This window comes from Hemicordylus capensis, chromosome 3 (genome assembly GCF_027244095.1).
Source record: "Hemicordylus capensis ecotype Gifberg chromosome 3, rHemCap1.1.pri, whole genome shotgun sequence".
Taxonomy (NCBI): Eukaryota; Metazoa; Chordata; class Lepidosauria; order Squamata; family Cordylidae; genus Hemicordylus; species Hemicordylus capensis.
The window spans coordinates 346,652,344-346,664,642 of record NC_069659.1 but is presented as its reverse complement, the minus strand read 5'-3'; the positions used below and the strand labels follow the sequence as shown (position 1 = coordinate 346,664,642).

At 46.3% G+C, this 12,299-nt stretch overlaps 1 protein-coding gene across 14 annotated transcripts in view; it reads left to right on the top strand.

Annotated features, from left to right (window-relative positions):
* MCF2L2 (MCF.2 cell line derived transforming sequence-like 2) overlaps positions 1 to 12,299 on the top strand; it is a 440,334-nt gene that overhangs the window by 36,158 nt on the left and 391,877 nt on the right. The window lies entirely within an intron of this gene.

The window sequence follows — 12,299 nt, the reverse complement described above, 5'->3', positions numbered from 1 at the left end:
TGGAATCAAAACATTTAATCCGATGGTAAGCAAGCTTGCTCAGAAGCAGTTCCCCGGTGAACTGGGACTTCCTAGAAAATGTGTTTAGTAAGTGTTTATCTTCCGACAGTGTATACACCTTTTGCATCGTAATGAGAGGTCATTTTGTTAGTAACTGATAAACAGCAGTAACTTGAAAACAAAAGACATAAAGCTAGTACAAAAAGCTCTGCTTGTCCCCAGTTGTTTACTCAGACAAAAGGAGCTTCTTGTAATGTGAGCTGGAGCACAATTGTCACCTGCTCCTGGTGATCCATCTGTCAAGAAGCATGTGCACTTGGTTATTATTTAATATACACAAACACCCACAACATCCTAGCTATGTTCTGCATCCCCAGAAGTTTCAAAGGACCTTCAAGTCCGCAGACAAGTTGGATGGCTTTCAAAATTGGCTTTCAGTTATGTTCTTATTTAGACAATTTCATGGAGGACAGGTCTATCAATGGCTACTAGTGTGGTGGCTATAGGCTACCTCCAGCCTCAGAGGCAAGATGCCTCTGAATAGCAATAGCAATAGCAATAGCACTTACATTTATATACCGCTCTATAGCTGGAAGCTCTCTAAGCGGTTTACAATGATTCAGCATATTGCCCCCCAACATTCTGGGTACTCATTTTACTGACCTCGGAAGGATGGAAGGCTGAGTCAACCTTGAGCTCCTGGTCAGGATTGAACTTGTAACCTTCTGGTTACAGGGCGGCAGTTTTACCACTGCACCACCAGGTGCAGGGGAGCAACAGCAAGAGAAGGGGCATACCCTCACCTCTTGCTTGTGGGCCTCCCAGAGGCATCTGGTGGGCCACTGTGTGAAACAGGATGCTGGACTGGATGAGCCTTGGGCCTGATCCAGCAGGGCTGTTCTTTGGTTCTTAAAATAGCCTCTCCTAGGCATAGACTGGTGTAGAAGAGAGAGCTGGCCATGATAATATCTGAATGAATTCCTACGTGTCCACGTTTTCTCCAAAGCCATGACCACTAGAAACTCATTCCCCTCCCACAAGAATAAAGTGGAAGCTGTTTGTGTCCTGAATTCCACATCAGAAATGTTTGTTTGTTTCCTTATCTATCATATTTATATACCACCTGATATGTGTGTCCCTGGGTGGTATATATAATTTTAAACACAATTAATGCAAAGAAAGAATAAAAACAATTGAAACAATTTTGCATAATGAAAACAATAAAACAGTTTAAAATTGATTTTAACTAAACGCTTGAGACAACAGGTGCATCCTGAGGGTCTTCTTAAAAGCAATCAGAGATGGAGAAGCTCTTCTTTTGACAGGGAGCATGTTCCAGAGTCCTGGGACAGCCATAGAGAAGGCCCAGCCCCGAGTTGCCAGCAAATGAGCCGGTGGCAACCGTAACTGAACCTCCCCAGATGATCTTAATAAGCGGAAGGGTTCATGACAAAGGAGGTGCTCTCTTAGGTAACCTGCACCCAAGCTGTTAAGGGCTTTATAAGTACTACTACTACTACCACCACCACCACCACTACCACTACTACTTATATACCGTTCTTAAACCAAAGTTCTCAAAGCGGTTTACATAGAAAAATAAACAAGACATAAATAAGATGGTCCCCTGTCCTCAAAGGGCTCACAATCTAAAAAGAAACTTAAGGCAGATACCAGCAACAGCCACTGGAGGGATGCTATGCTGGGGTTGGGTAGGGCCAGTTGCTCTCTCCCTGCTCAATGAAGAAAATCAACACTTTTAAAAGGTGCCCTTTTGCTTAGTTAGTATTGTCCTGGAGGGAGCTTCATCATCAATGGAGGTCTTCTTCGATCTTCTATATAATTAATTCTCCAAGACGGGCCATGCGTGGGGACGTGGCAGAAAGGAGGCGACTGGCTGACAGAGGGGGAGAGAGTTCCAGAGCAGTAGGGAGTTTGGTGGGCAGAGGCTGGGGGTGGCTTTGGGAGCTGGACAGTTGGATGAACGAATGAACGAACGAATGAATCTTTATTACTGTCAATGACCCATAAGGCTTCTTGGCCTTATGGCTAAGATCAAGTGTAGTATCTGGATAGTTGGCTTTGGGGGCTGTGGGCAGCAGACGGTTGGCTGCACCGTGCCATGAAGCGGCAGGGAGCTTGGAGGCTGGCAGGTGAGGCCCTGGCAGTGGCAGGGGGAAGCAAGGACTGCGAGACAGAGATAGAAAGATGGAGGACACAGAGAGAGAGAGGGCTGTGAGGAGAGTGAGTGAAGAGTTTTGGGGGGGTGTTGTGGGGGGGGTGAGCGAGTGAGTAATAAAGTAATAAAAATAAATAAAGATGGATCCTTGTCCCCAAAGGGCTCACAATCTATAAAGAAACATAAGATAGACACCAGCAACAGCCACTGGAGGGGTGCTGTGCTGGGGCTGGATAGGGCCAGTTGCTCTCTCCCTGCTCAATGAAGAGAATCAACACTTTTAAAAGGTGCCCTTTTGCTTAGTTAGTATTGCCCTGGAGGGAGCATCATCATCAACGGAGGAAACTCAGGTCTCCCTGGTCCATTGCTCTATCCCTGGGGTTCTCCACCTTGATTGATTGATTGATTGATTGATTGATTGATTTCTATACCGCCCTTCCAAAAGGGCGGTATACCTTGATTGCCCAAATTTTGTTAGACTACAACTCCCATCATCCCTAGCCACAATGGCCTTTGAACTGGGCCCAGAAGCAAAGTGGACACCAATGTAGTTAGTATAGCACTGGCATAATAATCAAAGGGAAGTGTTTAAAAGTGACCAGGTGCAAAAGAGGGAAGGACTCCTATAGCTTTAATCCAGAAGTGGGAATTTTGAAAGGTGCAACTTGTCATGCAGGGATGATAAAATCTGCCCCTCCCAAAATTCCCTCTTGTATGCAACTATAAGCTGAGGCAACTGAAGCCAACATGTTGTAGTGCAGGGGTGCTCAGCCTTAGGACCCCAGATGTTGTTGGACTACAACTCCCATCATCCCCTCAAGGTCATTGGCTCAAGGTCATTGTGGCTGGGGATGATGGAAGTTGTAGTCTAGCCTCATTTGGGCATCCAAAATTGAGCACCCTGGGATAGAGCATTGGACCAGAGACATGAAGTTGATTACCTGCTCATCCTGTATCTCAGGTGTATGCAACCTTGGCCCTCTGGCTGTTGTTGAACTACAACTCCCATCATGAAATTAATTGTGGTTGGGGATGATGGAAGTTGTAGTTGAACAACTGCTGGAGAGCCAAGGTTGCCTATCTCTGCTGTATCTAACAGTGATGCCCTCCTTGTTTTGATTATGGTTGGAATGAACAATTCAATTAATGCTGCAATCCTTTTACATGCTTACCTGGAAGTTAGTTCAACTGAACTCAGTTGAACTTACTTCTGCATAGATGGGGGAAGGATAGGGTTGTAGGTAAGAGTAGTGAAGTTGAGGTTTTCGTGTTACATAATTATTGCAAAGTATTCATCTTCGGAGTATTTCTTCTGACTGAATACTGATTTGCCAATTGGAAAAATACAGTTTTGGCAAAGAAAGAAAGAAAATGCACGAATGCCTTGTAGCGTCTGTCTTGGCACTACAAGACTGTGCACAGTCTATTTTGGGGTCTGACTTGGCATTAAAAGAAGTCAATGAAGGTCCATTAACAAAACTATTGGGCCCTTTATTGTTCAATAGTGCATTTTGTAAGGGCAGTTTCACATCTTCTCAGTTGTGCAGCAGCATGTAGGAAACATTTGCATGCAAAGGGAGAATGAGGAGAGGGAAGAAAGGAGACCGATGTAAGAGCAGTGAGGCTGTTCTGGAAGTGCCGTCACTTTGGCTAGTCAAAATGTACTTTCCTCTCCTGGAGCTTTTCCAGATTTGTTTGTTTGTTTGTTTGTTTTACACTTATATCCCGCTCTTCCTCCAAGGAGCTCAGAGCGGTGTACATGGTTATTTTTATCCTCACAACAACCCTGTGAGGTAGGTTCGGCTGAGAGGTACATGACTGGCCCAGAGTCACCCAGTGAGTTTCACAGTTGAATGGGGATTCAAACTCAGGTCTTCCTGGTCCTAGTCCAACACTCTAACCACTATGCTATGCTGGCTCTTTTACCGTGATTTTACTTTGGGATGGTGGGTGTGCTGTGTGCGTTCACATATTGGCCAGATTTACCCCAAAGTCTGTGCGATATTTCAAAGAGCATTTCACATATTATTCGGGTTTCTCCCTCCATATTGGAAAATAGCCTGATTTATGTCTGGGTTTTTAAAAAATCCTCTTTTTGTGTTGGGGAGTATCCATTATGCCCCAAACTCACTGTAAAGCCTTGCAGTAAACCTGCGGGAAAGCCTGCTATCCGAAAAGCCTCCTGGAGCTAGCTTGGAAAAAATGGGTTCTGGCAGTTGAAACCAGTGGTGCATGGTGCTGATTGGGTAGATGTCCTGATGTCACAAGAAAACTCCTCCCCTCCATGCCTGGAGCTTAAAAAAAATCCACTTTAAGAAACATCCTTTTATTTTAATATTTAATTAGGTAGCAAATGAATGAATAAGTGCATTAATGTCCATGGAGCTATTTTTAAAAATTAAACAAGCTGAGAGCATGCTTGAAGCATGTGGAGAGGGCAAGGCAGAGCCAGCATTCAGTTTGCAGGAATGCACGCCTGTCACTTCCATCACAAAGCCAGGAGGAAGTCATTCTTGTCTTTTAAAATATCACATCTGTATTCACCCAAAGAGATAACTTTTGTGGGTCTTCACACACACACACACACACACACACACACACACACACACACACACACACAGCTTGCAGTTCGCAAGCATTCCTCCTGTACCGCAAATGACCATGAATTCTCCCATCACTTGTTCATAGTTGATGTCCAGAAGAGTTTATGTGCTTAGAAAAGTACTGAAGCTTTTTTGTGTTCTTCTGTTTTTAGACCAAGTTTCATGGAAATCTGACATGGATAGAAACCCAGTGAGCTGAAATATAGCTTGCTTGTTTTTTAAATCATTCTGCTGTGGACTTCCTGTCTGCAAAAGTACCTGAGAAAACTGCCAAAAATCATCAGAAGGCATCACTTCCCATGATTTTCCAATGGGAGAGTTATCCTACATTTTCCAGGAAATTAAGGAATTTTTCCAGGGTTTTTTATTTTTCTGGTACTGTGGGCAAGGTCTGGAATATACCTGAAAAATGGCACATTTCTATCATTTGTGGTTTGGTCTGGGAGTTTCATGGCAGTAAGTGAGGCCCAAGCAGCTGTTTGCCAGCTTAAGGAATTCCAAGTGCAGACAATTTAGGAGGCAAAGTGGGGTGTCAGGTAGGGCAAGAGAAGATCTCTGCCAATGGTCAAGGCTGGTCTTGCTCTTGCAGTAAAATATGGAACTGCCCAACTATCCTTCTCAATCCCCCTGAAAAATAAAAATCCCTGACATGATTCAAAAAGGACTGCCAACTCTGACGGAAGCTAATCCTGGAGATATCCCCCCACCCCCCAAAAAAACATTTGCCACATTACCAAACTATTAAAATCTCTAGGATTGCTTTAAGTAGCCATCTGGAAATCCATGCCATTTCCTGGAGACTCTAGGCCAATTCCTGGAAGGCTAGTCCCCCAACAAAAGCACATCAGATACTAATATAAAGTATCAGTGAATGAAGCTTTTCACACAACATGAGCTGCCTGGGGTAACCCTAACAGCTCATGTCTGGAACACCAGGAGCCCTCCAGCCCCGGCTGCTCCAGACCTGGGTAGTCCAGCTTCTGTACCCAGGTCTTTACCAAGGTAGAACGAGCCTACTATTCGTTCTACCTTGGTAGATGATCATGTGCACAATTGCTTCGGGTAGCTAGGCTCCTGACTGGCTGGCCATCATTTTAGGCAGTGTGCTGGGGGAAGGAGCAGCCATGCAGAGTGGAGTGGCTGAAATACTAAAAACAGCTGCTCTGCAGCTAGCACATTGCATGATGGGCTCCCAGAGGGTCCAGCGTGAGTTTTCTCCTCCCACCAGTGCTCCGGAGCTGGCCGCTGCACTGCTCGTGTGGATAGGCAAGCAGCAGAGCCCAGAGGAGGCTTGAGTTGTCTGGAAGGCAGCAGGTACTAGGAGCCTGCCTTCCCTTCTCCCCCGCCCCCCTGGTTTGGGTCATGTGAACGACCTCAGGAAATAGCAAATATCACTGGTTATCAAATACCAATATCAAACATTTGGCAAATATTCAAATATTATCCAATGAATATTTGACATTGGAATGTACAGAGGATGATTTTGAGATTTGTTCCCCAGAGCAAATTATTTTCAATTGTATAACATTCCCTAGTCTGACAGCGTGATTTGGAGGCGCAAACTGATTGAGAATCAAGAGTGTCCAGAGGTGCACCCAGGTAATTTTGGAGCCTGGACTTAAAGGCCTTTGGAAGCCCCCCACTGCAAGTTAAGCATCATTTTTTAACACATAGGTTCTTGAGGGTACAACCCACACCACCCAGGACAGACTAAAGATGATTTGGGGGCCCCTAGGGAGTGTGAAGGCCCTGGACTTTGGCCCCAAAGTCCAGGAGTAAGAGCGCCTCTGAGTGTGTTGATCTCCCTTCCCCTTCCTTACTCTAGTCTAACTCCTCTGCGTCAGACGAAAATACAGGGGTTGAAACCTATTAACGTTTGTACAAATGAAATAACTATTGATTCCTAATATGGTTATGGATTGGACATGGCTGAAGGGTGCAGATATGAGCAGCCGCAAAAGGTCAGAACTGCACTGCAAGCAGATCTAGAGTAGAGGAGACAAAAAACCACATCACACACATTTTTAAAAGAGCCATTAATGGAAGAAAAGGTCTGTGTTAAGGAGGAAGCCCTGCAGAGAGATTTCTTCTCTCTGCCTCCTTGGAATGCCATTTTTCTCCAGCCGTTAAATTAATGAGTCTCTCTCCTCCTCCAGCTGCTTCATGACCTCATGGGCCTACTGCTTGGTTGGCAAAAATGTGGCTTTTTCGTAATAAAAAATTGCTGGAAAGTGCCCCAGAAGCAATTGGATCTCCTTAAGCCCACAGAAAAGTAGTCACAGACTTCACCAAGTTTCCTTTCCACCATCACAGTTGCCACTTACATTGATTTTCCTTGATCAGTGTGCACTTAGCTTCACTTCCTGCCTTAGCTTTCTTAATTTGAAACGTCTTATTACCATTTAGCATTCTGGCTTGGTCAGATGTGTCTTGTTGCTGAGGCAAGTCACAATGCCCTGCTTTGCCGGCTCTCCCCTGGGCAAGCCTGGCATTGACAAGCCCCGCCCAGGGGCATAGCAAGGTTGGAGTGGGCCCAGAGACAAGATTTTAAAATGGGCCCCTCCTCACTGAAGCTCAGCTCATGAAGTAAAGAAATCTTAAATGAGGCTGAATAGTAGTAACAAAACACACACACATACATCTCACAATATATCTCACAATAGAACACCATCCTAAATTACTTTTTAAAAGGTTTTGTAAATTTTGGACGATGCAAGTCATCAAGTCATTTAATGGTACTAGAGAAAGACATGCTGTTCTGGTAGCTCCAGGTCTTAACACTCACATCAGTTTCGGAGGATGAATGCAACTGAAGGAAGCCCGGGCCGGTGCATGGCTGGGGGAGTCAGTCATGTGACTTGCCTCTGGGCGCCGCCCCTCAAGGCAGTGGGCCCCCAGACAACTGTCTCCCCTTGCCCTGTTATAGTTACGCCCCTGGTCCCGCCCTCTCCTCCCTGGAATCCGCTCCTCTTCCCCTTCATTGAAATATACAGCAAGCAGCACAGGCACTGTCCTTGGGGCTGTTTGGCTGTGCACAGGGACAGATTAAGCTTTTTGCCGCCCATAGGCAAGAAGGTTTTGGCTGCCCTTTTACCTTAAACAAAAATGGTTTGCCTTTTTCATATAAGGTAACATTTATTTATTGTTAAATTTATATACCACATTTCTTTAAAAACAATCCCAAGGTGGTTTACAAAAGTTAAAAAACATATAATAAAAACAACAGCTAAAAGTATTAAGCTAAAAATATAACAAATCTGATTTAAAATATATAAAATATAAACATAAAAACCATACACAGATAAAAACACACAGAAGCCGCAATAAAACAATCATGTAAAGGCCTGGATAAAAAGCTAAGATTTAACAAGCTTCCTAAAAACTGTGATGGAGTCTGAGGAGCGAATGACCACTGGAAGAGCATTCCAGAGTCTGGGGGTAGCAACAGAGAAGGCCCTGTCCCGCATGCACGACAACCAAGCATGTCATTGTCGGCACCTGGAGCAGAGCCCCCTCAGATGACCTCGTCAAGCGGGCAGCAACCCTTGGGAGCAGGTGGTCCCTCAGGTACCCCGGGCCCAAACCGTTTAGGGCTTTAAAGGTCAAAACCAGCACCTTGAATTGGACCTGGAAAGGGGGAAACCTTCTCCTCGCCCACTCCACCCTTGCTGCAGACGCCACTGCCCACAGAGGGGGTGGCAAAATTTGAGGAGGGGCAACATTTACTGCTCCTCAGATTTTGTGGCCGTAGGCAAATGCCAACTCTGCCTCTCCATTAATCGACCACTGGCTGTGCACCATCGCTTGCTCTGTTATGTATTAAGCAGCATGCACTGCCTCCAGTTTTGGTATAAAAGCGGTATACAAATATCCATTGTCTTTGTTGGCTCCTGTCTCTTGCTGCTGCCATGCTTTCCCCTCCAGCATGAAAAGCAGACAAGACTGGTGCTGGAAAGGAAAGCGTATTGGCAGCAGGAGACGGGGGCGGGCAGTGAAACTGGACGAAATGCCTGCTGCCTGACATGGCAAGCCGCGGTGTGTGCTGGCCCCAGGATGGAGCACATGCCTGGGAAAGAGAGGCCATGGCAGCATCTGCCTCTGGCCTGGTGGACGGGGTTCAGGAGGAGGAGGAGGAGGAGGAGGCATTCCAGACTGGAGGACACAGGGATGGCAGTGACGGTGAAGATGGGGTGGCAGCACAGGTAGGTGGGTGATTCTCAGAGTGGGGACAGGGCAGGGCGCCTGCGCACTTGTGATCCCCTGGCACATTTGCCACCTGGGGCCATGGCCTCACTTCGCCACATGGGAAATCCACCCCTGGGCTTGGTCTACCATGCACTAGAATGAGATGGTAGTGTCCTAAGTTGCTAGTAGTAAACTTATTACGGTCCTTAGACCAGCTGAATAATTAAATAATACATTTATAATTTACAAAATATTCAAATTGCTAATACAAGCTCTATGAAGTTTGGATGCAACAAAACAAAACTTGGCCACATTCATGGAGGTAACAGATTTAAAAATTTGAGTTGCTAGAAAAGGCGGCACGATTTCAGGTCGCAAGAGCATTTTTGAATGCTCCTCTGTGCAGGGCCGGACCGGGGGCACTGAGAGGGTGGTGGAATGTATGTGGGGAGGGGCCTGGTTTTGAGCAGAAGGGATAATTAAGGGTGGGAGGTGGGGTGCAGGGGTGGGGTGGGGCACACCAGGTGGGGTGGGGCAGGTGGGGCACACTGGGAATATGCCCTGTTGCCCTAAAGGCAGTCTGAGCCTACGTCTCACGACCAATCGGAAGGAGAGGAGGTGGGGCTCTCCGGACAGGGAGAGGGGGAAAGGGGAGCCAGGCAGCTGCTGTGGGGAGAGCCCAGCGAGCACAGCAGGGCGCACCAGGTGAGGGTGCACCGGGAAAATGCCCTGCTGCTCAGTGTCAGTGAGCCAGTACCAGCCTGCCTCTGTGTGATAAAAAACACACCAAACCTTGCTAATGAAGACGCCCACCCTAAAACTTGGCACTACAGTAACTAAGCAACATAGGGACCTTTCTCAGGACTCCGTAAGATCTGACAACCAGAGCCTGTAGAGTCCTGCTTTTTCTTAAGTAGTTTTCCTAAATAAGGGTTTAGTTAGGTTTGACCTTGGGTGAAGTAACTTTCTCTCTGTGGATGGTGCTTTAACAGGAGATCAAGGCAGAGCCAGTCCTAATGTAAAACAGGGTAGCCTGGGCTGATTCAGGGTGCAGATTGTGGGCCAGTTCTAGAGATGTGGGTTTTCCAGAAAATTTTGATTTGGGTAAAAATCTAGAATTTTTTTTTAAATTATCATGCAAATTCCCCCTCATTTACATAAAATTATAGATTGTGATCTGATTTGGCATATTATTTAATATATCTATTCAGTAAGAAAACTCTGCCTCCACTATATTAATTTCCTCTTGCTGTCTCTCTAACATTTTTCAAATAGCCAAGTAGAAATTTTAGAAATGGAAAATTTTTGTGTGGAAAAATAAAGTATGGGAAACCTCTCTGCAGAAATGTTTCCACTCCACATTTCTGGCCAGTTCACTGAGGAGGCACAACAGCCCAACAGGCATCCCCCATCCACCACTGCCTTAATATTGATGGTGTCATGACCCCCAAGCCCAAACCTTCCCTGACTGGGATGGAATCAGAGGACTCTGCTGGAGGAACACAGTTAAATGCCCTCCTGCTCCAGGATTACAGGGGCCACTCCTGTCTCCAGAACCTGCACCTCATCCTGAGGATGCTCCCTTACCTTCTTCATCTGATTCAGAGAATAGGAACATCGGAAGCTGCCTTCTACCACGTCAGAGACCATTGGTCCATCTAGCTCAGTATTGTCTACCCAGACTGGCAGCGGCTTCTCCAAGGTTGCAGGCAGGAGTCTTTCTCAGCCCTATCTTGGAGATGCTGCCAAGGAGGGAACCTGGAACCTTCTGCTCTTCCCAGAGTGGCCCTATCCCCAAGGAGAATATCTTCTAGTGCTCACACATGCCTCCCATTCAAATGCAAACCAGCCAGGGTGGACCGTGCTTAGCTAAGGGGACAATTCATGCTCGCTACCACAAGACCAGCATTCTTCCCTTAAATTAAAAATAAAAAGGAAAAAGTGATGGCCACAGTTACACCAGCCTAGTCACCTGTAGTTCAGCCACTCCACAGCCAGTGCCTGCAGAACAAGGTGTGAGCTCAGGTTTTGCAGCACTCCAGGGCAGGGTATGCCCAGGTTCCCTCTTCAAAAGTTCCAGACTGGTACTGAAGCAACATAATTATGGAAGTTCTTAGCCTGAACTCCCCTGATTTCCCTTGTTTCCATGTAGACATGACTTTCTCCTTCTGATCTCTGCTTCTTTGACCTCGGCCTGTGCTTGCTTCCATGCAGACCTGACCCGCCAGCTCTTGACCTCAGCATATGCCTGCTCTCCCATAAATCAGCTTATCTGCTTTCTGTCCTTGGGTTCACCTGACCCTGGCCTAGCCTGGCTGAGTCCAAACAGAGTGACGGGCATTTCTCATCTCCAAGGAGACATGATAGATGGCCTGCAGAAGAAAACAGTGAGATGGCACTGCACAGCTCTTTCCTTTTCTCTTCCTAATACACAAGGAGAGAAATGAAAGAAACAAAGAACTAGGGGTATTTTTAATAGGAAAAAAGATAAAGGGGAAGGAAGGGGGTTCCATTTAGTGGATGAGTCACAGCTCAGTGGAAGGGCATCTGCTTTGCATGCAGAAGGTCCCAGGTTCAATCCCTGGCAGCATCTCCAGGTAGGGCTGGGAGAGACCCCTGCCTGAAACCTTGGAGAGCCGTTGCCAGTCAATGTAGACAATGCTGAGCTAGAAGAGCCAAGGGTCTGATTCACAATAAAGCAGCTTCCGATATTCCTCGTGCTTTGATTAAGGCATCAATATGTCATGAGTTTAGGGATGTGCGAAACGTTTCGGATACAAAACGTTTTGTACCCAAAACAGCCTGTTTCGGGTGTTTTGTAGACAAAACAAAACACACATTTTCCAGATCCAAAAGTTTTGTCTACAAAACAAAACGTCCCTGTTTCGGCTACAAAACGTTTTGTTGTTTCAGAGCTCCATTTTGTAGTGATCTCTGAGTCAGTCTCCATTTTGTGTTTGACATCTCTTTGAATTTCCCACCCTTCCAGCCTTCTGATCAGTGACCTAAATCATGGGCTGACCTGCTGACAATTCCCTCCTTGTTCCCCATTGGCTCTTTTGCTTCTTCCCACTCTTTACTGACCCCACATTGGCCAGGGGAAGGGTTGCTAACCCATGGGGTGCTGGGTTCTGCTGTTTCTGTGGTGTTCTGAGTGTAAATTCTCTGGTAGCATATGAGAGTGGATTCTTGTTTTTCACTGAAAATCTCCTATGCTACCAGAGAATCTACAGTGAACACCTCAGAAACAACAAAACCCAGTACCCCACAGGCTTGTGGGTATGGGGGTGGTTGGCACCCTATGTGCACTACACAACCCCTCGCTCTGGGCAACC